At 40.1% G+C, this 27,290-nt stretch overlaps 1 protein-coding gene across 6 annotated transcripts in view; it reads right to left on the bottom strand.

Annotated features, from left to right (window-relative positions):
• mpp7a (MAGUK p55 scaffold protein 7a) overlaps window positions 1-27,013 on the bottom strand; it is a 93,202-nt gene extending 66,189 nt beyond the window's left edge. For 4 of the 6 annotated variants that reach the window (XM_066717842.1, XM_066717865.1, XM_066717870.1 and 1 more), the window contains exon 1: window positions 26,733-27,013. The gene's annotated coding sequence lies outside the window, so the exon portion shown is untranslated. Of the gene's footprint in view, window positions 1-16,260; window positions 16,280-26,732 lie in introns of those variants that run through there. The other 2 variants (XM_066717875.1, XM_066717849.1) reach the window with 2 other exon arrangements.
• Window positions 27,014-27,290: the final 277 nt, after the last annotated feature.

Genomic DNA, 27,290 nt, shown 5'->3' with positions numbered 1-27,290 from the left:
CAAACTCCTGATGATGTGCTGCAGACATGTTCTTGAAGCTGTTGTGCCTGTACTTATGTAGGTGTGTGTAGACAGACACTCAGACACACGTGTACATTTGTATGATTTAAGTATCTATATCTATGCATGTATGTAGGTATGCATGTATTGTATTAACATTTATATATTAACATTTTCACAGCCTCATCCAACTTCCCTGTGTGTACAGGTATAATGTTGATGTGTATATATGTTACTGCTTTGGCAATACCACAAATATTCATCACAGCAATAAAGCACCATTTGCATGAAACTGAACTGATTGGGGAAAATCAAAATCAAAAAAGGAACAAAAACAGAAACATTCACTTAAACGTCCTCATCCTGCCGAGAATAATTTCCTTAATAATGCAAGTAGGCTGCCTTGCTTAGTGCATACCTCCCACTTCTTTCCCTTACTGCCCCTCTAGTCTGGGATGCTTACATAAATACAGCCTCCCAGTCAATTTCACCCCCTGGGTCCCTGCCTGCCTGAAGTGAGAACCTTCCTCATTAGATTCTTCTGGGCCACATGCGTCACTGTGCAAGAACCAGGGCCCAAAACAATCCCTGCAGCAAAGTGTCGAAAACAAAGCTAAAACCGCCTTGTCGGGGTCGGGTGTCGTGTCATGGGCTACATATCGAATTTAGATCACAGCATGAGAACGGGTGATACCATGGCAGCACAGCATTATTCAGCTAACACTGCAGGGTCTGAAGTATTACCCCAGGATTATTGTTCTCATTACAATTAGGACTTGCATGGCATATGGACAACATTTAAATTTTCAGATCATTCTGTGGGGCACGTCCGCCCCGTCACTAAGCCGGGACGAGTTGCATTGACAGCAGCCCACTGAGGAGAGCTCAGCTGCCTGCTCATTGTCCACATCAGAGGTTTTTGTCTGTCCTCCTGACTGCAGGGCAATTTCCACTCGGGCCCGCTCCACACCTGCCTCTGTCAGCTCACATAGTGGTCTGAGCTCTCATTCACAGAGGTGTCTAGATTAAGAAGTGTACAGGACTCCACCAAGGAATGAGAGATTGGCACAACATCCTTCTCAAGCTATTTCAGTTGACGCCTGCCACTGAAATGTGAGAAGTGCTTCAAGCGTGCAAGAGGCTGGCAATGTGAAAAACAGGTCTTATGCGCCAAAAACAACACTTTCAACCATTAAAAAAAACAAGTGCTTGCTGTAGGTTCAGGGCACTCAAGCAATCCGACCTTGTGCCATACTCCCATACTCTCACAATCCCGTAGGAGAAATACTCTGGAAATACAGAAACTTTCATATTTTAACTTTTTAACCTCCATGTCCATGGGTGGGGGATTTCCAGTTGCTCAAAAACAGCTTTGATAGTCGATTGACGTAGTTAATGTATCTAAGGAAATGATGCACCCACCGAGGATTAGAGAGACGGAGAGAAGCTGCTGGTCCTCTCCTGTCCTCGCCCTGCCTGGACACATGGAGAGTCCTAAAGACAGTGCTGGACACTACAAGAGGAGACTGAATGGCATGAACAGCTGATCAGGCTTCTCTCAAAAGTGAGAAAGCTCTACCTCCTCTCTGTATAGAAGGTAACTCTACTGGGCACTGTTTAAATACAGTAGCACTGGCAGGTAACATGAGTCCTGGCAGCGCTGTAGGGGACCAGCAGTTCTCCAACCAGTTCGATTCGTACTGCAGCTACAAGGTGAAAGTCTCACAGGAGTAAATAGTGTATTCTGTGCCAAAAAGTAGAAATGTATAACTAGGGAGCAGAACTGAACACCTGACACAGGAGTCAGTGGGGACATCTCCCGCATAGAATACCTCCATTTGTTTAATTGTTAAATATTCCTGCATGTGGGCAGCTGAAAACCTCAGGAGCGCTGCCAGAACCATGAACAGCCAATTTTTCTTTAACATTTGTTACTGTAAATTTACCGTAATCATTGGTGCCAGTATGTAACATTTCTGTAAATAAACACATTGTTCAATTCTCAAAAAACCCCACATAAAATAACGTATTGCAGTGCTTAGTTCTTTATCAAATGCATGAAACTTCTACAATAGTAAACATGCAGTGTTTGATCACCATTTCCCACAGTTTCGTCTGCCAAGTTTCTTACAATATCTGCTGCTTAGGAGACCCTGGGACTGCACAGACATTTTACTGTCCTCCACTTCCGAGACTTTGGACCCTACAACATTACACAAAGGCTTTATGGACGTGTGCTGACCCGACAGGGCATTTTTTGAAATCTTGTCTCACAAGGCTCAGTTTTCCTCTCAATCCCCCCAAAAAAAAAAACTGCTGCCCTAACAATGAAACCAAGTTTCACAATCCAAAGGCCTAGCTGCCACAGACAACCACTCACCCCATCCCTCCCAGTCCGGCTCCACCCCAGCATATCCTGTTTTTTAATCTAGCCGAGATGTCAATCACAATGAAAACACTTTATGGAAGTCATCATTTAAAAATATATTTTCTTCTTTAATCGTTTCCTGTTAGTTCCAAAAATCATTTAAAATTTGATATTTTAGTCGTTAATTAAGGCATGCTTTCCACACATCTATAAAGACACGTTTAAACCAAGCAATGAAAGCCTATGTAATTTGTGATTTTGCTGGCTTAAGCATTCTCCTCCTGACCTACAGTGCTGCAAAGTCACCGATTCCCCTGAGGGAAATATTTCATCCTTAGAGGGCAGCTTAGAGGCCAAGTGAAAGTGCTCAGCAGCACCCCAGCGAGCAGACACTAAAGATCACTGCTATAAACTAAAGATCACCCTGATTGGAAAACAGAGTAGGCCTTTCACAGAACTGGCATGGGAAGTCCTAGACTGAAAATGCTGCCAAGCCCTGCATTCAGATAAAATCTTCAGAAAATGTAATGGAGGGATTACAAGTCTGTTAAGGCACGGCAAGATTAGTCTTCGCTCACAGATGCATAAATCTGCTTTAATGAAATGTGCAATAAAGAATAAAGACCAATTCATCTGTAGTTCAAAGTCCACAATTTACTCTTTAAATCTACTTGATTATTCATTTTTAAGTTACACAGAATTGGCATTAGGTACTGTTAAAAAAAAAACAACAACAATGCAGGTCAATTATCCTGAAATGTTTCCGTTTCTTAAATAAAATAAAACCAAACCTCCCTGCCTCTCTTACTTTCTGAAATGCGGCCAGCTGGAACAGGTTTAATTCTGTAGATTGATACAGGTGTGCACTTCACAAAGAACTCAAAATCCATTGTCTGAGGAAAGTCATCATAAATATATAATGACAACAGGTGCAGAAGAGAAACTGTAGACTACAGTATGCTGTAACACTACTACAACCTGTACAAGTGCCATGCGATGGATGTCAAACCAACTGAACAGGATCTAATGAAGCAGTTGAGTGACAGGTTTGTGGTCTGACAATATCTGGATTCACAACAATTTTGAATGAGTCACCTTTTCTTTGATCCAAAGAAAGTCCAGCGGGACAATCAACCAGTCCTCTGAAAACAGCACCAAAGCAGTTCGGCACACTGCATGGTCTGATGTATCGACACAGTGTAAGCAGAGGCCGAAGTATTAAATCCTTCAATGTGATGTACAGTTCTGCTTAGGAGCTTGTATCATGCACAAGTACAACATCCATGCATACTACCTAACCTTGCTCCTAACGGGACACGGGTTCCATTCCAAAACCTGCAGAAGTTCAAAATAATTCTGTACAAGTTAAAGAAAAGTACCATCTACTGCATCACACAAGGGCATATGGTGCCATAAGTGACACTTTTGTATACAATTCGAAACACACAATTTGAGATATGCCACCATATGGCACTTGGCATCGGTTTCTTTTGATTGGCATCACTTACCATCGTCACCCAAAGGGCTAATGCTGAATAAATCAAGGAAGCAAGCCTTTATTGAAGTTATTACAGCATCATTCTGCAAGGGAACCTATTGCACTGGCTGCAGCCGTCTCCTTTCAGTAGCTCTCTGTGGACCTGGACTATTGTAATGCTCTTGGCTGTCACCATGCAGTCCACACACAGCAGCAGAATACCAATAAGGAACACTGGCCCGGGCTACCTCCCCCTTCCTGTCCTTCTCTGGGTAAACCATGAGCAAAGCAGCTAAGGAATTAGAACTCCCACACATACAGCAATATACAGTTCCTCATCAGCACATACGGTACAGTGAGAGAAAAAAGTATTTGATCCCCTGCTGATTTTGTACGTTTGCCCACTGACAAAAATGTTCAATCTTTTTCAACCCATTTTCAATGCCCTGGCTGAGGGAAAGAGGTTCTCACCCAAGATTTGACGGTACATGGCCCCGTCCATCGTCCCTTTGATGCGGTGCAGTTGTCCTGTCCCCTTAGCAGAAAAACACCCCCAAAGCATAATGTTTCCACCTCCATGTTTGACGGTGGGGATGGTGTTCTTGGGGTCATTCCTCCTCCTCCAAACACGGCGAGTTGAGCTCGATTTTGGTCTCATCTGACCACAACACTTTCACCCAGTTCTCCTCTGAATCATTCAGATGTTCATTGGCAAACTTCAGACGGGCCTGTACATGTGCTTTCTTGAGCAGGGGGACCTTGCGGGCGCTGCAGGATTTCAGTCCTTCACGGCGTAGTGTGTTACCAATTGTTTTCTTGGTGACTATGGTCCCAGCTGCCTTGAGATCATTAACAAGATCCTCCCGTGTAGTTCTGGGCTGATTCCTCACCGTTCTCATGATCATTGAAACTCCACGAGGTGAAATCTTGCATGGAGCCCCAGACCGAGGGAGACTGACAGTTATTTTGTGTTTCTTCCATTTGCGAATAATCGCACCAACTGTTGTCACCTTCTCACCAAGCTGCTTGGCGATGGTCTTGTAGCCCATTCCAGCCTTGTGTAGGTCTACAATCTTGTCCCTGACATCCTTGGACAGCTCTTTGGTCTAGGCCATGGTGGAGAGTTTGGAATCTGATTGATTGATTGCTTCTGTGGACAGGTGTCTTTTATACAGGTAACCAGCTGAGATTAGGAGCACTCCCTTTAAGAGAGTGCTCCTAATCTCAGCTCGATACCTGTATAAAAGACACCTGGGAGCCAGAAATCTTGCTGATTGATAGGGGATCAAATACTTATTTCCCTCATTAACATGCAAATCAATGTATAACTTTTTTGAAATGCGTTTTTTTCAGGATTTTTTTGTTGTTATTCTGTCTCTCACTGTTAAAATACACCTACCATTAAAATTATAGACTGATCATTTCTTTGTCAGTGGGCAAACGTACAAAATCAGCAGGGGATCAAATACTTTTTTCCCCTCACTATATGTCTGAATTAACATTACAAGTACAGTTGACTTCCATCCGGTGTCCTGAACCAATCATCTGTGTCCCGTGTGTGCTCGTGTGTACGTGCTGGACAGACAGTCTAGGTAATACGGTAAGCTGCCCCCTTTTTAAAGGACCATCACATCAGTTTTATTCCTGTGTGAGTTGTCATAGTCCAAGGCAGACTGCTTTACCCCTTACTCTTACTGTAGTGAAATCAATACTTCCTAGAGCATTCAAGTCAGTTCAATTCAGTTTTTACCTGGCATACATCGTTCTTTACAAACAAATCACCACAGGGCGCTTTAAAGCGTCAGAGAAGGGTACAGTGCCTATAAATTAATGTTTAGTTCAATTCATTCTGTCAAACACTATAAGATGTCATCGCTCCTAAATATACCAACCAAGGGTAACTATTGGAATGGTCTTGGTATGCAGATCAAATTTAACTTTCCACGTGTCGCATTCAACAGCTTGGACTGGGGCTAACAGAGCTTTTAAACACACAGGCCAAGGATCTGTGGAACACCTTGCCCTACACAAACTATTCAAATATTTTACATAGTTCAAGCAAACAAATCTGTCCTATGCCTTTCATCAGTTTGCCCTGCCATGACCCATATGGTCAATACCTTTTATTGCACACATCTACGACTACCATGGGAAACATCTGCACAATGTGGGTTACAAATACAGTAGGCCTCAGATCAGGTTACAAGTGGCTTACCATTTGCATCCTTCAAGTATACATCGTAAACTAATAGACCACAAGATGCGGTATGTAATCTCTTTCAATCTGAACCCATCATGTGCCTTTTGCAGGACTACAAAGGAAACCTTTTTACACAAGGCAGAAGACGTAGGCACTACAAGACCCCCTTTTTCTGTTGAGAATGTCAGGAATTCCTATTGTTATTGATCAAATTTCCTGGCTTTTTAGTGCTAACATTCCTTGGATTACAGGAATATGTCAATGGTGTGTGAAGCTGGAAATTCATGTTAAAATTAATGATTCACTAAAAACACATCTTATGAAACTTACAGATATTACTGTGAATTCTTCCAGCCATCATGTAGACTACATAGCCTTTGAAAGAGAGGTTAACATACCCAGTAAAACAACGCTTAACTGTCGTTATTCCTAAAACTAATATGTGAATTTATTCTGCAGTGAACATCTTAATTTCTGCATTGCAAGTTCCCCAGACCAGCATTGATAAACTCATTCAATTGTAGCAATATCAGGGTTTGTGGGGATGCTACTGAAATGAAAGTTAGAGAACCTGTACTCTCAACCAAATGCTATTACTTGTCAAGTTGTTTTGGGCCGTGTTACTCTGGCAACAATTATCTGCACAGTACTGAAAATGGAAACTCCTTATTAATCAAATCTTGGTTTGAAAGTGCTTGGTTTACTTCACTAAGAGGAAGAAAAAAATCCTGAAGGCACAAACTCCACTTATGGTGTGGCATCCGGAGCCTGAGAGAATCCAGGACAACACACTGGTACAAAGCCATAGATTTGTTCACAATGTACAGGTGCCCCTGCAGCTCACCTATCCTCACAGTTAGTTACAGAAGAAAACTTAAGAAACCAGAAAACATAGCCACTCCATATAGCCAGTAACTTGTGGAAAGAGATGTTCAATATGTGCTCTCATTGCTCCCAGTCAAGGGGTATTACAGCAGCTTTTGCTCTAAACACCACTAAGCCATGGACTGCCTTCCTTTGACCAGACATGTGCCCTGTAACCCGAGAGCAACCCTGTCTGAGAACCGTCCACGCCTGCAGCTGAGAGGATACAAGACTTCAGTGGAAAAAAAAAAAAATCCAGGGATCATCACTTCTAAAATTAAAAGCAATCCACGCTACTTATTGCAATCATCTGGTAGCTTGTTTGGAGAGGGATAAGTGAATACTGTGAGGAATTAAGTGCTTTTAAATTAAATGGCACAGAATCAGAGAGATTATTACCCGTCCCAAAAATTAAAAAGGTGAAAACTTTCAGTATGTGCACGATATGAATTTATGTTTTTTGTTCTCAGGGGCGGGGGGGTTCCTTCAGAATCACTTTCATGTTTGCAGTCTAAGTGACTCTACATAATATGATCAACCACCGCTGTTCCAACACAAGAACAAAAAGACGAATAATTTGTTCCTTTCAGGACCGTCAGGAGAGTCCAACCCTACAGAAGCCACAGGAGTAATCCATACGAACACTGATTCCAATTCAGCTTGTCAGAGCAAGTACTCAATGATTCAAAAGTGGTATGGCAGCTTTTTCTTGGAATCATTCCAATTTCCAAATCAAAAAACAACAAAACTAAAAAAAAAAAATGAACATTTAAATTGGTAAATAAATATTTGCACCTTTAGTAGTGCAAATATTTCCAAAAAGTCAACATTTCAATATAAACAAAAAAATATAAATAGATACATGAATACAAAAACAAAATACTTAAAAGAGGTATTGAGATTATACCATGAAAGGGAATTTGATTTCCATTCAAGTAACAATTAAAATGATCTTTTAAATTACATTGAATCCAAATACTGATCTCAGTAGAGACTTCATGCTCCTCCAGTTCAGTTGCCTCCTCTAGTTTAACCTTTTACGTTGTATTTCTCCTTTCAAATTTCTCTCTTATACTGGGAGCTGCAGGTGAACATTGGTGGAGGAACAAGAGAGTGCTCTAAGGTACATTGGGATACATTGGGATAAAAGGTGTGACACATGCAAAGTCATATTATTTTCCTGTATTCTTCATAAAAAAAGGCATCACAATGAGTTTGTATTGAACTCCAGGTAATGAAGATAATTCCACGTGAAGCAAAAACATCCCAATGAAAATTATTTGTTGTGCATTTCCTAGGGGTAAAAACTTGATTGGTGTGAAGGAGGTGACAGTATCTATGAACTCCTAATTTACTAGGATATGTTTACACATGGTAGTTTAAGCAGGGACTCCCTCAGGGTAAATGATGGCAATTAAATCAGTCTCACAGACATCAGAGATGATCGGACAGTTCTAGAGCTCCTTTGAGACAGAGCTGGATGGAAATTCGCAGCACGCTACGAAGACCAGCACCACTGACAAGGGACAGACTTCAGTACACATGCCATATACTCAGAGACCATGAAGCTATCTGACATCTGACACAATTCTCCTGTTCACTGCAGCCTTCATAGCCCTTACATGCAACTCGCTACCACTTTATTCAAAAATCCAGGGAAGTTCTGCAGGAATTGCAAGCTTCTCAGGCCACCATCTGTTCTTCTTTCTCCTAAATCGAATATTCAGGTGTTCTGGGCCTTCATTAAAGACTTACATTGCATTTAAGCAAAATCCAAGCTGCAATGTACAGTAAGTGTTTCTGAAATAGACATGTCAAATAATGTTACTATGAAGTCTTATAATGTAAAATCTGTCCAGTGTGACATATATATACAGTCTGGTATATTTGCATAAAATATATTTGTCAAGTCTGTTAAATGTTTGTCACATATACATCACACGTGTTACAAAGCACCTCAGAAGGCCATTATGACCATGAACAAGATCTAAACCTGCATTGTCCTCACCCTGCCCTGTGTGAGCTTTAGGAGTCTTTTTACAACTAGTAATTAAAATCACACAGGTGCTGGTGTTCACCTACCCTTTGCAGTAGACAAACAATCCCCATCATGATATGCAGTACATTTCCACAATTTTAAACTAGATTTAAACTAGTCTACTGATGGCATGTCCCCCCTCCCCCTCCTCCTCCCCCATCTCTCACTGCTGATGATTTCGCCTCCTTCTTTTCCTCCAAGATTGCAGACATCCGCAGGCTCTTCAATACTCCACCCTCATCTCCCATCACACCGAAACCTCCCACCGACTAAGCTTCCTTTTCTTCATTCTCACCTCTCTCAGATGCTGAAGTTTCTGCTCTCCTCCTACGTCACAAACCCACAACATGCGACCTGTACCCTCTCTCTTCTCGTCTCTTCCAAGCAACCGCTCCTGATCTTCTCCCCTTCATCTCCTCCCTCCTCAACTTCTCACTCCTCTCTGGCTGTTTCCCCTCTGCATTTAAACAAGCTGCTGTCATCCCACTGGTCAAGAAACCAACCCTTGATGCCACCTCTCCTCAGAACTACCGCCCTGTCTCCCTACTTCCCTTCCTCTCCAAGACTCTCGAGTGGGCGGTCCACCGTCAGCTCTCGGACTTTCTGTTCCAACACTCACTCCTTGATCCTCTGCAATCCGGCTTCCGCACAGCTCACTCCACTGAGACGGCTCTCCTGGCTGTCACTGACTCCCTCAGCCATGCTCGGGCGGCCTCCCTCTCCTCAGTCCTCATCCTCCTTGACCTCTCTGCAGCATTTGACACCGTTGATCACTCCATCCTCCTCTCTTGCCTCGCTGACCTTGGGATCTCTGGGACTGCTCTCACCTGGTTCTCCTCCTACCTCAGCGACCGGTCCTACCAAGTGACATGGCGAGGCTCCTCATCCACCCCCCAACCTCTCCTCACCGGTGTTCCCCAAGGCTCTGTCCTGGGCCCGCTCCTGTTCTCTCTCTACACTCGCTCCCTGGGCCCCCTCATCGCTTCCCATGGTTTCTCCTACCACTTCTACGCTGATGATGCCCAGATCTTCCTGTCTTTTCCCTCTTCTGACCCTCTCATCCCCTCACGCATCTCTTCCTGCTTGTCTGCCATTTCCACCTGGATGCACTCGCACCATCTCAAGCTCAACCTCTCCAAATCAGATCTCCTCTTTTTCCCCCACTCTTCCTCACCTCCTGCTGACCTCCCCATCTCGATCCCCTTGGAATCCATCACACTCTCTCCTTCTTCTTCCACTAAAAATCTAGGAGTCACCCTCGATCCTGCGCTCTGCTACTCCCAGCACATCACCATGCTGACGCGCACCTGCAGATTCTTCCTGAGCAACATACGCCGGATCCGTCCCTTCCTCACCGACTACCCAACTCAGCTACTCGTCCAGTCACTGGTCCTCTCCCGCCTGGACTACTGTAACTCCCTCCTGGCCGGCCTGCCTGCATCCACTACCCGCCGCTCCAGCTCATCCAGAACTCTGCGGCTCGTCTGGTATTCTCTCTGCCACGATTCGCACACGCTACTCCACTGCTCCGCTCCCTCCACTGGCTCCCGATAGCGGCACGCATTCAGTTCAAGACTTTGACCCTCACCTACCGCTGTCTTGACCAAACTGCACCAAGCTACCTTCAGACACTCGTCTCTCCATACATCCCCTCCTGACCACTGCGCTCCTCCAGTGCCAGAAGGCTAACTCTGCCTCCTCTCCACTCTCCTTCCTCCAGTGCCGCTCCTCCTCATCCCTGGCCCCTAAGTGGTGGAACGACCTGCCCACCGAAGTCAAAACAGCAGAGTCCTTGACCTCATTCCGGCGCTTACTCAAGACGCATCTCTTCCGACAGCACTTGTAATATTAGTCCTCTATCCTTGCTAGATAGCACTTCACAGTTCTTATTATGCTCCTCGCATTCTTGATTGTTTTCCTCCTTGCTCCCTTTCCCGTAGCCCTTGACTGTGACCCTACATCTTGACAGCACTTAGCTTTCACCGTCCAGGATGTAGGAAGTCTCTTACTGTACTTGTGTAAATTGTAAATTGGAATTTGTAAAATGTATTATTTTGAATTGCTATGTTTTAGCGGAATTGAATTTGTAATGATTGATGCCTTGTACTTCTCTGTATTTTTGCACTTATGTTGTAAGTCACCCTGGATAAGGGCGTCTGCCAAGAAATAAAAATAATAATAATAATGTCAGCAATGATAATTTGTCGTCATGTGTTTTTGTTTTGTTTTAATGTTGGATATCTGTAATAGTAAAAATAATAAAAAGCATTAGAGGTATTAAAAGTTAATCTAGAAATGGATGGTTGTACATTATGTTTCTGCATTGGATTAACTTTTTGGAATCGTACAGTGCTTAGTACTAATTAGCAATGTAATTCCAACACATATGAATCGCAAAGTGCGAGTGTTTGTGGTGCTAGAGTCCGTTCTAATCCTGATTAAGTGAATGGCACTCACTTAGAGCTCTTGAAATTGTTAAAGCAGGCGAACCGTGGCAAGTTTCAAATGCATAACCAAAACCAGACTTCACATATGCAGCAGCCTACTTCATCAACCACAGTGGTGACAATGTTAACATATTAATCACATAATTGTTCAGATGAGATCATTCATTTTCCTTCCTTGTGCTAGTCTATAGAAAGCACAAGCGGAGAAAGAATTTCTACCTCAAGTAGACCTTACATAAGGCCAGGAACATATTTTGTTTAATGTTACAGGTTTGTTTGTTTGTTTTTTGTTGTCTTAAATAACTTGATGTGGCCTAGCTGCTGCTGCTGCTGCTGCTGTTGTTGTTGGCCTAGAATACACAATGCAATAAAGTACTTAAACGATAAAAACAATTGAGTAATATTTTCTATGGCTTACCAACTGTAGTAATAAGGTAGTAGACCTACCTTGTAACTCTTTTTATTATTATTATGATTTATTTATTTTTTAAAACAAAAACTCAACACTTTTTTATTGCGCGTTCACTTAAAATGAGTCAGTTTCCATGGGTGGTTATTTTCCTGTGAAATGATGATGCATGTTCACCTGGTGAGAAATACAATTTTTGAATATTGCATGTGGCCAAAATAAACAGAAAACCACTCGCTAAATATAATTTAAAGGGAGTTTGAAGAGCAAAAATAAAATCCACGCTCATTGTCCGACAAAACCCCAGCTCCATGGGAAGATGTTAACAAAACAACAAAAGTTGCAAGAGGGAACAGAATCGCATGTTCACAAAATGCAAGTGAATTGCACACTATGGAAAAGGTATGCTAGAGAATCTGACAGAGAATATGTAGGTACATTCATCAAAAACAAAGCAAATGGCATGATGTCAAACCAGACCACCCTGGGTGTCTAACAGAGATACAAATTCTATCTATATCTCCAGAGGCTTTCAGCCATTCATTATTCATGTCCATGTACCATGACTTTTGAAAAACAATATGGGAAACATTATTAAATATAAAATATGAAATAAATTCTTAATTTAAAATAATCTAAACTTAATAAACAATTATCTGCTTTGTACTTTGCTTTAAGCAGTCTGAACAAGAACGTATATTGTCCTACACATAGCGGACACAAATATTAACCCTGGCCATCTTCATTTGCATGACACTGTGAGAAAAATGGACACGACTGAAACAGTCTTACTGTGAAATACCAAGCATGATCAAAGCTGATTTTATATTGGGTCTGATGAAAATGCTTAGTGCAAAAACAGAACACTCAAAGTGACGAATACAGTAGTTCAGTTACAAGTAACGGATCAGTCTTTTCAGATGGGTTTGCAGTATTGACTGGGAAGACTGGGACTGGCAAACAGAAGCATCACGAGACAGACAATACAGCCTTGAGCATCAGTAGGCAAATCTGACAGCACAGAAATAGCCGTATCTGGTCAGGAATACTAATATGATGAAATGGACTGCTAAAATATATTTGACCTACTCTATAAATACCCTATAGCTATCGTCATAACTCAGATGTCTAAAAAAGCCCCAAAAAATAAAATCCACAGCTGCGAGTAATCATAAAATCAATCAAGTTATTAGAAGGGAATGCTCATCAGCCATCGCACCATGGGGGAGTCGGTTAAGTAAAAAGCCCTGCTCGAGTCAGAGTTCAATCAATCCTACACAGGTGTCAAGCTGCAGAGGCAGGTGAAAACGAAACCAGATAATTATGACGTGCTGATGGATATCTCCCTGAAGAGAATGTGCACTTACACATTACACCTACAGCCTCCAGACCTGTTTAACAGGCATAATGGCTCACACGGGTGCAATGCTTCCGTTACAACATCATTAGCAGGTCACTTACTGCACTCATAATATACGATTGGGGGGGCGGGGGGGGTTCTTTCAACTTCTAACCTATTCATATATTAACAGAAATACATTAAATACTATTGGTGCTTCAGGAACCAAAGCAAAGAAAGACCCTATTAGACACTGCTCTCTGTGACTTTTTCCCCCTTCGTCCAACATTTAAAATCAGCATTGGGATCTGAAATTTATTAGTGCACCTCTTTTAATTATGGGAGATCAATGACTGAACAAAGAGGGGAGGAGAAAAGAAAAAGAAAAAAAAAAAAAAACATACCGAGAAATAACTTTAACAGCCTTCTTTCAGTAGTGCAAGATCTGGGTGACCGGACAAATACATCCTTCTACAGCTCATTATGGGATTTATGTTTTTAACATCTCAACACCAGCTTTTCCAGGATGTGTCAGACATTATGCTTTTTCTCAATGGCCCAATAAAGATGCGTTACCACACAGAGTTTGCTGTGATCTCTGGATACTCCACTCTGCCATGAGCAAGATGGAAGGTATTCAGTGATTGCAGGCCATGGTTTTAAATTGGCTACCACTTATGCAACTAACAGAGAAGTCGTGCTGGGATTTCATTTATCATTAAACAATCACGGGAAAGGCTTGTGCCCTACAGAGATGTATGCTCTAATTGATCAGGGGTATGATAATAGCATTACAGTTTTAAATCAAACTCATTGCACTCATTTCTTGTTTAATTTCCACTGCCTCAAAAAGGTTCTATTATAAAACAACAAGGTCCACATGGTCGGTTTAATTCTCCCCATGCTACACAGTAAAACGTGTAGTTTAAGGTCAGCATTTTTAACATTCTTAACTATCCAAAACGTTGACATACTGGCTTTCGTCAGTATCAGGATGACTCAACGATGGCTTAGCATGAGACAATTGTCACTTGCTTAACCTTAAAATAATAGATGGAACAATCTGATCTGCATTTTTTTTTGGGTGACAATTTTCAAAAGATAATTTAATAATTTTACGGATGCCTGCAAAAACATTGAACCAGAAGCAGACATACATTGCTTGTTATATGGTCTGAATGATCCTTTTATTGAATCGGTGAAGGCTTGTTGTAGTTTGTGTAAGTGTTAACAAAAAGTTCACATGTGCTGCTGAAAACAAATCTGATATAAATTAATATTTGTCGAAGGACATCCCGTTGAATGATAACAATTAAACAGAAGAGGGCATTTTCAAATGCACGTTGGCATTTATAAGTTAGAAGAACAAAACCTCAAAGCATTTTTTTTTTTTATAACCACCACGTGCACAAATATCATTATACAAATATTCAGAATTGCAAACACAGATGTTTAAATTCTTTCAGATGGAACAAAATGAACCCCACCCATTTCTACTTATCTAAAAAGTTAAAACTATAAGTCTGCTAAGTGTGTAGCACTCCTGTGGTCTCTTGGGAGTGTGGCAAGCTTCTGAGGCAAATAATGTCAAAACAGAGCAGTGCACTAGGACCAATATAAGCATCAAAATATAATGTGAACCAGAAACGTCAGGCAAAACAAATATGTTCCAGTTCAAAATACCCTTGGGATATCAATATATTTACTTTAATTCAGCTGTGGTGTCTTTAATTTCCCCAAGAGTACGGCTCAAAATGTAAACTGCCATAAACTGTAAGTAACAAGCATTTTTTCCATGCTCTCTCTGTGATCCAATTATTTTCTCTTTTTTTGGACAGATTCCAAGCAGTCTTACATTCCTGTTCTTGAAAGGAACGGCCTTTTTATTTCCAAAAGGACAGGCCAGCATAATGTCATTCTCATTAATATGCCTCCATCAGACAAGTGCATGAGTGTGTGGGGTTGTTGGGGGAGGGGAGAAGGGGTGGAGGAGGGTGTGTTTGGGTGTTTTCCCCTCAGCTACTGTGCGTGACCCCCAGAAAGACACCATTCTTAAAGAATCAATAATAATAATAATACTTGATGAAGCATGACAGACTGCTGGTTCTATGAAAGAATGCCAGGAACAAAAATGAATTGTGTTGCATTACTAAACAGCAACAAGAGTACTTTCAGAATAGACCTAAAAGTAGAGTGCATTTATCATATGGGACCCCCCACCACACTTCATGCATCAAAATAGAGATAATCAATTTAATTTATACATTTTTTATTAGAAATTACGATTTCATTTCAACTGCATAATTTTCTCACCTGGGGACAATTCAGGGTAGGCAGTTAGCCCTAAAAACTATGGGCAGGGCAAAAGGCCTACTAAGGAAGCATTTAATGCCCAGATCCCTGTAGTTAAAAACTGCACAGACGAGCCTCTCGCTTGACTTCCGATGAAGCCACAGCCTGTGTGGGTGCCCTACTGGATTACTGTACCATGTGTAGATTTATTAACCGGCTGCCAGCAGGGCTGCCCAGTTCCCAGGTGGCCGAGCTCAACCAGCTTGACATAACAGGGTTTACTGTACCTGCGTCTGGTACAGGACACTGAAGCCACTTCACAGCTGGCAACGAAGACATTCCTGAATACAAGACAGTTTTCACAATAAAATAAAATTTAAAATTGCGATTGTATTTGGACTACAAAACGCCATCTCTCTCATCACTAAATGACCTTGATACCCTGTATGTTTGTATGACACATTTTCTGTATATCACCTTGGATAGTGTAGTCATCTTATTAAATAATACAGTAAAAAAAATGTTTTGCCAAATGAGAAAAGTGGAGAGAGTTCATTATCCATTTACAACTGCCCAGCAAAGGCCAGAAAGACTTCCACAACCCCACACTGACAACTGACGATCACCTAAAAAAAAGCAAACCTCAGACTAGCTATACAAGCAGAAACATTTTAAAGACACCTTCATACTCAATCTGACTTCGGAAGCCCAAAACACAAGTGAAATTAATACACAGTAAGAGTGGGCGACAACATGAGAAGAACATTAATCGGTACGATTAGAGAGTTCAATCAATATGCAACATTAATCTGATCTTCAATCTCACCTCCAAACTGGGAGTTAATCCATTCTGCATTCACAGCAATAGCCAGGACATTGCCAATCCCAGGCTATGGCTATGCATTTCAAAACTGTTGCTGTGCAGAGAGGAAAAACACGCTGTTGAGTCCCTACTTCCCACACTGCCCTGGCCCAATGCTGTTATTGGTATCACTAGGGACAACACAGTGCCCGAGGGTTTGAGCACACGGTCAGCTAATTGTCCTACTGCAACGCTCTTTACAAATCATGTGACTGCTATGTAGCACACACTCCCCTGGACAAGCACATCTTGATTTGAAATCAGACCGATGGGACAGAAAAGAATGATCATAACACCAGGTTCATTATGACAGAAGAGTGGGGGAATTCAACATGGCAAGAATAGAAATAATGCACGTTTTACTGGAAAAAAGGAGTTCTGTAAGAGTCACCTCTAATGAGGGCAAGATGTGAGTAAGTGGAGTTTACTGGCTGCAAAACATTTAGTCATCAAGGAATTTCTTTTCAAATAGAGATGAAGGTATTTAGAATCTCAAATACTTTCCACTGTGACTAGCCTAAATATTAAAGTAGCTTACATTTTGGAGAATAAAGAAAATAAAGGCCAAGGTTTGCTATATTAATAGAGTAAACTGGGACATGTCTGATTTACAGTTTGTCTACTACATTACTAGCTTTCACCATATCTGGTCAGTTCTTAGAAGCCAAGCTATGGAAAACTGGGCCTGGCAATTTCCAGGAAAGGAAATCCATCATGTTTAAAACCAATTGATCAGTGTAAAAAAAAATAACATTCAATATTACCTGAGGTAGTGATGATACAGTAAACCTCAGAGTTACAAATATCCAATCTTATTTCAAGCATTCTGTTGGAAGAAGCCACTGTCACAACTACTGAATTCCTTGAAATAAGCATATTTTGTGTGTGATCATTTCACGTCTGTTGTAAAGAAGCATCTTCAAAACAAGGAAATATGGACACAAATTTGGGGTTTAAGGTAAGCCAGAAGGTGTGGGGGTCAATGCACCTGTTTGGGAAACAGCAAGGTCAATAATCATAAGCAGAGGTAGGCAGCCTTCTAAGATCATGTCTCACCCAGTCTTCCTGTGAGTCTCAAGTATTATTGCCTTTCACCTTATTAAACAGGATTCTCTTTTTTTGGTGCCCATAAAATATTAGTTGAAACCTTAATTTTTCAATGAGTTCTGAAATCTCTAAAAAGTAACTAAAAACCCTTTTAAGGACAACTGTTTCAGTACAATAATGTACATAGTTGCAGAAATAATATTTCTTGGCCAGAGGTACTCTAACATCTCTCCCAGAGCAGCTTTAAAAACCAACTGTTGTATACAGGATTTGACTTGTGGGATTCAGCCCTTGAATCCCCTCGCCTTTCTCTGGAGTCTGTCCAGTTTTGCAATGTTTTTGAAAGTACATCATGCGACAAGCCGTTTTGCTTCATTGGCTTGAAATGTTTCATGATACTGTAAAGGTATACCTGATCAGGCATAAAATGCTGGTGATAACAAAAAAGCTATAGAAAATTAAGGTTGTTCTTATTGGTGCCCTTTCAATGATCCTGTTAAAGAAGATCACCAGGTTACGCTAAAGAAAAGCGATTAGAGTATAACAGAATTACTTTGAGAAGCAAGTGATAGTCGCATCTGCTTAATGTTATCTGACCTGGAAACATCTTAATTAGTTTGACTGCTTTATTAAGGAATAGCGGTTTGGTTTTTATTGGTGTGAATTAATGACTGAAAAGCTGAATGTCTGAATTACATTTTAGGCTTCACGCCTTCTACAGATTTACATCTTAGGGAGAGACAATAACTCAAGTCTCCCAATCGGTTTTATTAGTAGTAGTATTTTCTTGCTTTCATTTCTTTTTGAATGTTATGGTGATCTGACGTTTCATGGGGAAAAAGTCCATTGTGTAGAACTGGAAGATTACTGAACCTTTGACCCCTTTAACAATAATTTGGTTTCCAATCAACATTGCACAGAACCTGTTCATTTCTCAAATGGCTTCCTTTTTTGGAGATTAACATTGCATAACCAGTGATGTATCCAAACAGAAAACAATTGGTGTTCACTCCTTAATTGGGACACAGAGCCTAATCCTACTCTGCCTAATTAAGGACTCTAAAACAAGCATACCAAATGTTCCTACAAAAAGGTCTCCAACATATCCTCATGAATACTAAATAAACCACACTAGTCGTTCAGACAGTACACCAGTGTAAATCCATCAGATTAGACGAGATCAGCAAGCTTTTATTACCTGAAACACAGCACCGTATGATAGGCTGTATTTCCCACGGATATGTAAAGGCAAATTACCTTCCAGTCAGGACCGTAGCACCGAACTACAAAGAGCAGTTCATGATTCACTCGAAATGTAGATAAGTCTGGTACAGTTAAAGTGCATTCTACACAATTTAGGATGCAAGATTGTAATCAAAGAGGGAATGAGGAGGCTTGATCTCTCTTCTTTTTCTATTTCAATGTTCTAGAGCCTGAATATATTATACTACAAGTAGGCTACTGTACAGTGCTCGGTTTGACAGCAGCATTAGGATCAGGACTGGCACAAGTCCAAAGCGAGTGAACACATATGCCACACATGAGCACACAGAAAGAGCAGTGTTCCACTGAGTATGCGGTACAATCATGTACGGTTTAAAACCCGATGTTGCAGGTTCAGTCATTGTCTATTAATATCAAGACCACCAGAGTGGGATTGTTAATTACAATTTTAATTGAAAAAGTAATGTTGAACTTACAGTACTCCCAAGACCTTCAATAATAACAACATAAAAATAAATGTAAGACTCACATCTTGGTTACACAGCTGTAAACAGCAGCCATTATCTTTGTTTGATTGTCTACTGCAGCACATCCAGTCCGCATGTCCCATTTGCTATTGTTCAGGGGTGCGTCTTGTTTGTTTTGCATATGCTTTCGCTTTTTGTGTCTTCTAAAGAGCACAATGAAGCGTATCTCATTGAAATTCAGTGCCACAAGTCTCCTAAGGCTTTCATAATCAAGGGAATACCACAGTGAATAAAAGAAAGTTGGAAAAAACCCTGCTGAACAGACAAAGAGAACACAATGCGCTAAATTAAGATAAATGAGATGCAAGCTTGAATATTCTGTAGAAGGTAGGTCTTCGTATGTGACTCTCGGGTCTGACTGAATGCATCTCCATCTCATATGGGCACACATTGAAGCCCAGATACGGTGTGTGATACAGACAGATGTACTATGGAATTGTTTTCTAATTCACACACTTATAGAAAATAAAACAACTGTAAAAGGTCATCTAAGGTTCAGTTCTGCAGATCAGTCATAATTTACCAATAGAGAATATATAAATGAATACAAATTAAGAAAAGCCTGCAGATTCAAAGACAGGAGAGAAGGTAGGTCCCAGCATAGCCAGCATAGCACTCCTTAACACACCAGATCCTGCAGAAGCCCGCCTGTAAACAGAGCTCCACCCCTCTGGCCAGCCACCGCTTTTGATCTACAACTTCCACTCTCTGTAATTGAAATTTGGTCACATTCATTTTGCAAGCAGATACTTAAGAGTATGCAGTAATTTGTGGTGAGAGAAGTACCAGTTTTCTGAAACTGACATATTTACGTTCTAGTATAATAACACGTTTGCCATGCACAGGAAAATGTGGCTGACTGACTTTCAGGGCACATGCTGTGTTCTGTGTTTGTTAAAGCAACTCGGTGGTGAAACACTACTTTGAGATTCTTCAACATTACGCTGTGGTGCGGCACTTTGTTGGGATACTACTGTATCTTTGACTTTGAAATGATGGCCTTGCTGAACAGATGTTGCGCAGTGTACCTCAGGACACACCTACCAATTAAATAAACTTTTAAATAGCTCTCAATACAGGTCTACAGACACAATAACTTACATTTTTAACTAACTGAACAAGAAAATGTTTAAAACTTTATTGGAGAATTTAAATTCTATTAAAAGAGGGATGAACACTTAAACAACAACAAAAAATTTAATCTGCAGGCAAACTGTGAAACACTGCCAGTAAGAAACTCATACATGTCATCTTCAGGAAACTGACTTCTTTCACTCAGTGTTACAGTGTTTATATTGTTTGCTTCTGTTCCACGAAAACATGCTATTCATGGCCAACAATGAAAACAATTATAAAGGAAAGGAAAAAAATAAGCCCAAGGGACCTTTCAATTTTTTGTCTGTTAAGAGCTGTATTCCCTTGTGCATCTTCAAATGCAATGCAGAGCTTTTTGTACCACTTAGCAAATTATACAATGAATGAATCCAGTCGTGGCAAGCAAGCAAGTGGTAATATGTCAGCACTAGAAGGAAGATTACCCTAATTGTTCTCCTTAGGAGGGGGGAGGACATTAATGGCACTCGATGTAAAAGTCCCTGCACTCCACTGCAGACAGTCATGCTAACACTACTGAGCAGGGATATCGGCAATGGGAAAAACGCACTTGATGTTTAACCACATGTAAATGATGGGAGCAGTGGCTAAGTAAACTGGCTGGAGAGCAGCACGTGGGGAGCGCAGCTGAAAACACTTCAGAAGACATGGTGACAAAGAAGGGATTACCTCCAGAACACAGTGTACATCACGCAGAGGGGAACCATGGGCTCGAAGGGCTCCACCAGAGCAGGGAACAAAGAAAAACCCCACAATCAGCACAAATGACAAGGTGCAGGTTAGATGAGTGAAAAGAGCATGCAACCCAGTCAGCTGGTGCAAATGCAGTTTGAAAATAGTGTTGTTCCCCCTGCTTTTCATTTCCCTAGTGCGAGAGCTTGCAGATTACCAGTCGACTTATTAGTTATCAGTACAAAGCTGATCATTTATGTAATATAGACCGCATAAACTGCTATACTTTTATAATTTTAATTTGATGTTAGAGTTCACTGTGCATTGCATTATCTAATTTCAATAATATCAAACAAAAACTATTTAAACTAATATTCTGATGTTTACAGACATACATGATCAGTGACTTCCGGTATACATTTTGCAAAACTGAAACAGATGTATTGCATTTGGCATTATTTGGGAATTAGGGATGTTGATCAAAAATGTAGACTTGTTTTAACAATCTACAAAACTAAAAATATTAAAACAGTTTGTGATTTCATTACTACATTAATATCAAACTTGACATATGAAAGCAAATTACGGTGATCAAGGGGTTTGTTTCACATAAAATAAATCTCACTGCAGCAGTAAAGAAAGAAATAACTAAAACAAGTTTCCATTTGATCTCTTTAACATTTTATTTGGTGCTTCCTCTAAAAACATACACTTCTCTCAAAGTGCTTGGGAACATGCTTTCCAAAGCAAAAGGGGCTTTAAAAATGGATAAGGTGGAAAAATCAAGCACAAAGGAAGAAAAAGCAACTGCACTGGAACAAAATCTGTTCCTAAATTTATAAAAGTGCCAGACTATTTCCTTATGACTTAAGCTTAAAGTAATGGGAGTGAAAAGGACTATATGATCTCACAAAGATAGGTGTAGGTGTAATGAAGTAGGAAGAAAATAACTCATTAACATGCCATCTTGCAGAGTGGTAGCCATATTGCATTAGTGTGATCTCAAAGTAGACCATAATCTGAGCACAGCTTTAAAATATATAGGCCTACTTGATGTGTGAAACAGTGCACACTGACAAGACTTTTCTGATATATGCATACATGATAAGTGCTTGACTTGACTACACATTGTACTTGTATAAGAGAAGCAACTCTGGGACCGTCAGAATTTGCATATTCAAAGCATTAAACTAAAAGATTGTTCAAATATGTCTCCAAATTCTTACTGAGAAATTGAAGTTTGAAGTTCGCAGTTTGTGAACAAATGACCTGTTTAAATGTGCACATTCTTGAAGATTCATCTGCTAGGCCCCATTAAGATGGAAGTAAATTAAACATGCACAGTCTTTCCAATATTAGATTTAGTACTAAGAGGCCGAGGAAGAAAAATGAAAATAAATCTAGTTTCAGTGACAGAATATTTGAAAACAATAAGATCATTTTTCTAATGACCCATTCGATTTCTTCTGAAGATTCAAAGCCACATTTCACCATCTTTTCTGTAATATTATTGTTTCTGTGATATTATTGCCTGTATAATTAAGTTTCTCTTCTGTTTTTTTTATGCTAACCAAAATTGTTTGACAATTACAGCATCTGTCCACTTCAATCCTTCCTTTTAACACTCGATAGCAGACCCACTTGGTTATTTTTATATAATTTTTCCCAAATAACGCTGAATTATTTATTGAAAACATTACTCTTTTTGATGCTGTAGAACTTACACTGAAAGTTGCCTTAAATATTTAATCAAAGGCAAGCGAGGCAGCCGTAAATGGTGTTCTATGCCAGATTTGCAAAAAAGCTTTTATTAAAAATATTCTTTCAACCTCTCTTACCAGCTGAACCCTTCATTGGAATGTTCCTTATCAATGAAAGTGTTGCTGAAAAACTGGATTGGATGAAGAATGTTTAGAAGGAGCCTATTTGTTATCAAAGGGCTTGAATAAGATTAATATATTCCTACACATTTTAAATACAAAAATAGATCAAAGTACAATAGATTAAACATATCTGCAGAAAATGTGAAGTATGCATATAAAAAACTAATCTTGTAAGTTTCAGAGAAACATTTATAATAATCGTTTTCGGGGGTTACATTTTTTATTTCTGGTATTATTTTTTGGCCCTTCCATTAACCAGCTTGGTTGCGTCTGTTGCCTTTTTTCCAAATTTGGCTTATTCTTTACAGTACCTGGGCATTTTCAAAAACACCTTTTACCGTGCTACAAGTCCAACTCGTGAACTTGAAGCTCTCCGTCACTTTTCACTGTTTAATCGGTTATTTATCTGCATACGAACATTTATGTATAACAATATGAAACATAACCAGCTATCTAAACCACTAGAGAACCCATGGAAACGTTTAAACATAAAAAAGAAGATACATATTTTACAGGCGATCTACTGTTAATGCAGATTTAATGTACCGCCCTGACTCCCCAAATAAGTGTTAAATAGTTAAGAAATAATTAAAAATGTACACCTGTAAAAAGGTGAATGCAGAGAGACAAAGAGAGAGAGCTCTCAGTTCTCTTGGAGTGATTGAAAAACTTTTGTATTAATCCTTCCTCATCGCTGTCACAGTAAAGCATTCTCATCCTTGACAGGTTTTTGGCTTTCTCCATTCCAGAGATTTGCCAATGGAAAGCCGATTCTCAAGATTATGAGCAGCAATCAAATGTGACTTGTGGTGTCTGACAGCTGACATGTGCTTTATGGCCTCATTCCAACACTTCTCTATGGAGTCCTGGTGTCATTTTATATTGATGAGGAAACAGAACATTCAGGGCAGGATTCGTGACCATGAAAGATGAGAAGCAATTTGGTTAATCTCTACTTAGATAAAGATAACACAAGTAAACAGGAGCCCCGTCACCCAGCAATTACTGGACCCTCAAACAATGACGGGGTCAAATTGCTGAATAGGTTACCGTACTGAAACTTCTCACACTGCAGCAGAAACCTATTGCCTTTCTGAGCACAGGCACTATAAAGTGGGAGAGGTTTTGTTTTTCTGCTGACATTTTATTGTTTTTATGCTTCAGATTATGGAATTCATCCTGCTCTAAGACTACAGAAGAATGTGTTAACCTGAATATGTCAAAAACCATATACCATTTCCTTTGGCTCTGACAAAATACCTGATTAAAATGCTCTCTTTCCCCCCTGCACATTATCAAGAAAGTAACAGGGATGCCTTAAATGGGTCAAAACACTGACTTGTCATTTTGTACTATTGTGTTATTTTGTTAAAAAGAGTAGCTACAGTACTCATGTGCTTAAAAAAATAATTCTAAAATGTTCCTGCATGATATACAGGTGATTCATCTACATTTGATGAACTCAGGAGTCTGTTGCATCACCTTCACATTATGTGTCACTCTGCACGGGTACACTCATTGATGACCAGCTTTCAGAAATATACCACAAAGCAAAACCAAAAGACAAATGAGCGGATAGTAAGAGTGCTGGGCACTTGTCTTGATTTGAAGCTGAAGACAGTCTAAGAATTACATTCAATTCTGCTGAAACTAGATCATGGTTTTCTCTGTTTGCAACAAAATGGTAGCTATTCGGAGGCCTGCAAACCTGAAGAATGTTGGTCAAGAATAGCATTAATCCTACCCACAATGCCACAGTCCTGCCATTTATGCTACTGATAGAAGTGTGAAAAAAGAGGACTGTCTTTCAGTCAAGAGCTGGAAATTCCACATTGGGAGGTTTATTAAAGAAGACATGAACTGCTGAATGAAAATAGATGAAAATATAAAACCAACACAAAGACTGTGGTCTGATGTGTAAATCGCTACAAGCCATACTATACTGATCCTGTTCAAAAAATATTGATGCTTCTCTCTTTCAGACATCCTCATTATTTTTTTTGCAGGGGACCACATTGATCCTACTTCAGTAGATACAGGAGCAAACAGTTTGAATACCATACCTTGACACTCACGTGAGAAACTTGACTCCACTAGTCGATTGTAACTCAGAAGGCTGATCACAAGCGACACTGAGAAACCAGTGCAGTCGGACACTAGTCTAGTCTATAGTGCCTATATATGCTGCTGTAACAATTGTTTCCCCATTCTAGTCCAGGGTTGCCAATTGCAAGCACCACTGATCTTCTCATCAGTTTAAACTCAGTACAGAACACAACTAAGGGCCACAGAGACAGATTAAGACAGTTTTAAGGTTATAATTGAAAGGAACAAGCAACCAAGCCATGTGTCAACTAACTTGTTGACATTTTTTCCTTTCTACTCATTACATTACAGTATTCTTCATGTTCTCTATATTAGAATATCAGAATAAATTCTTCTGTAGCTTAAAAGTTGTATGGTTTTCTCCGAGCTAGTGATGTTAAAATGTTAAAACACGTTTTAATAAGGGCTAATCGAAAAGAAATACAGGTGACTAAAGATTACAATAGTGTAGCAAGTTAGATACATTTTGGATGCATTGGACACAAAAGAGTATGCATTTGACACAGAGGAATATTACACAAAAAATCACTTTAACTTTAATAAAAAGCATACCTGAAACTGAGCACAGCTGAGTTTATCTGGGGTCCAACTGTAATTTCACATGGTTCTGAAGAAGCCCTGACTACAACCTTTCCCTTACCTCATTCTGCAAGGAGTCGCATTTAATCTCAACCTAGCTTCAAAGTTGTTGTCTTACTACTTGAAATAGTATTTGCAGGGATAACACATAACAATGGTCTTTCTACACTAAGTTTATCAAGTACTTTTTAAAAATGTAAACCCTGACAAAGTGGACTGTGCTTTGAATCTGAGCATTTGTTTTAAATGCTGTAGTTTAAGTTCAAAAGCATGCACTCTCATAAATCTGGTCTGGTGTCCAGACTGGCAACCAGAAACTAATTGGGATCTAAAGCACTTTTAGGTGATTTGAAGCTATATAAGGTATCCACTGACAACAAGATTATCCAGGTGATTTAATGCATTTAAAGGGTCAGGTATGTGGCATTCATAAAAAAAAAATAAAAAAATAAAAAAACATTTGTAATGCAATTACATTTTATTAATTGCCACCGTCCGAAAAATTCATCCACAAAGTAAATAATGTGTTGGTTTCTTTAGCGCACCTGTACAGGAAACCAGGTAGTAATGCTGAAATATGAAATTGCACGATAAAAAGTTATATATATATATATATATATATATATATATATATAAAGAACCATGAATGAAATCGTTGCAAGCGACTTTCCATACCACGTCTCTTCATACATAAAGGCTACATTAATCTTGACTTCAAACGTGCTCAGATGCACACCTCCCTGTACAAGGAATAGCGACTTTAAATGACATAGATCCTGGAAAGAAACTCTGCACCTCCGATTCTTCTAAAAATACAACCCAACCAACAGCGTAACCATATACGCCATCCCATAATCTGCCCCAAGCAGGCGGAGAAACCTGCCACAATAGTTTCCACCACCACTACTACCCCATCAGTCAAACACATCTTGCAATTGCCATGACATACAATAAAAGCTCTCAATCTTGTGTACGCACGTATAGAGATTGTGTAGGTTATTTGCCAGTGAAATAAATCGCATTGCGAGGCAGGAAAGTTTTGCATGTGTTGCGCTGACCGGACTGAGCTCCGGTGCTGTCAGTGTCAAACTCCGCGTTAACGTCCTGTGATGCACAGCGAGAAATACTACAAAGGGATTAATGAGACCTGCACTGTGCAAATGCACTGCTTCAGTGTGCAACGCGAAAACTTTGCCTCTGCCATTACACAATAATAGCCAACGCTACTGACTGCAGTTTCAACAATATAATCGAAACAGGAAAATGCATGACTGAGATCACTTACTCGGGATACACGATGTTCCGTGTTTATTTTTGTAGCGCAAATAATACACGAGTCCGGTCAAAGTCGGTCGCTTTGCTTCTCTTTCTGCAGGTTCTGGCGAGTCGTGGCTTCTATATCCAAAGTGCTGGCAGGTCTGTTTGGTTTTGTGTATTTCCTTTTCTTCGTACAAATGATTTCAGATCTTCCTCTTCCCGAATCTCTACCCTAACTCGACCGCATCCTTGTTTTCCGAGCGTGATCCTTCCCAGCCAGACGCCCGTCCGTCCCTCAATCAATGGAACAGCCTGGCGGAAGTGGGAGCCTTAATCCCCCACCTGATTGGCTAATTTTCGACCCACAAGGCGGTACTAACTGGTAATCTTCGCTTGTCATTGGGTTTCCATTTGTGTCAATCACGAATTCCCTTGGGAAAAAGTAAACAAGAAAAAGTTTTTATAAAAAAGGTATATTCTGCTGTCAGGTGTCTTCTCTGTTGCACATAAGTAAATAAAATCACATAGATGGATCTGAAAAAAACGGAAGACGTAATTTATAATTTGTAATGCATTTTAAGATTCT

Source organism: Amia ocellicauda, chromosome 2 (assembly GCF_036373705.1).
Source record: "Amia ocellicauda isolate fAmiCal2 chromosome 2, fAmiCal2.hap1, whole genome shotgun sequence".
Classification (NCBI taxonomy): Eukaryota; Metazoa; Chordata; class Actinopteri; order Amiiformes; family Amiidae; genus Amia; species Amia ocellicauda.
The sequence above is the reverse complement of the archived record's forward strand: the minus strand, read 5'-3'. Positions and strand labels throughout refer to the sequence as shown.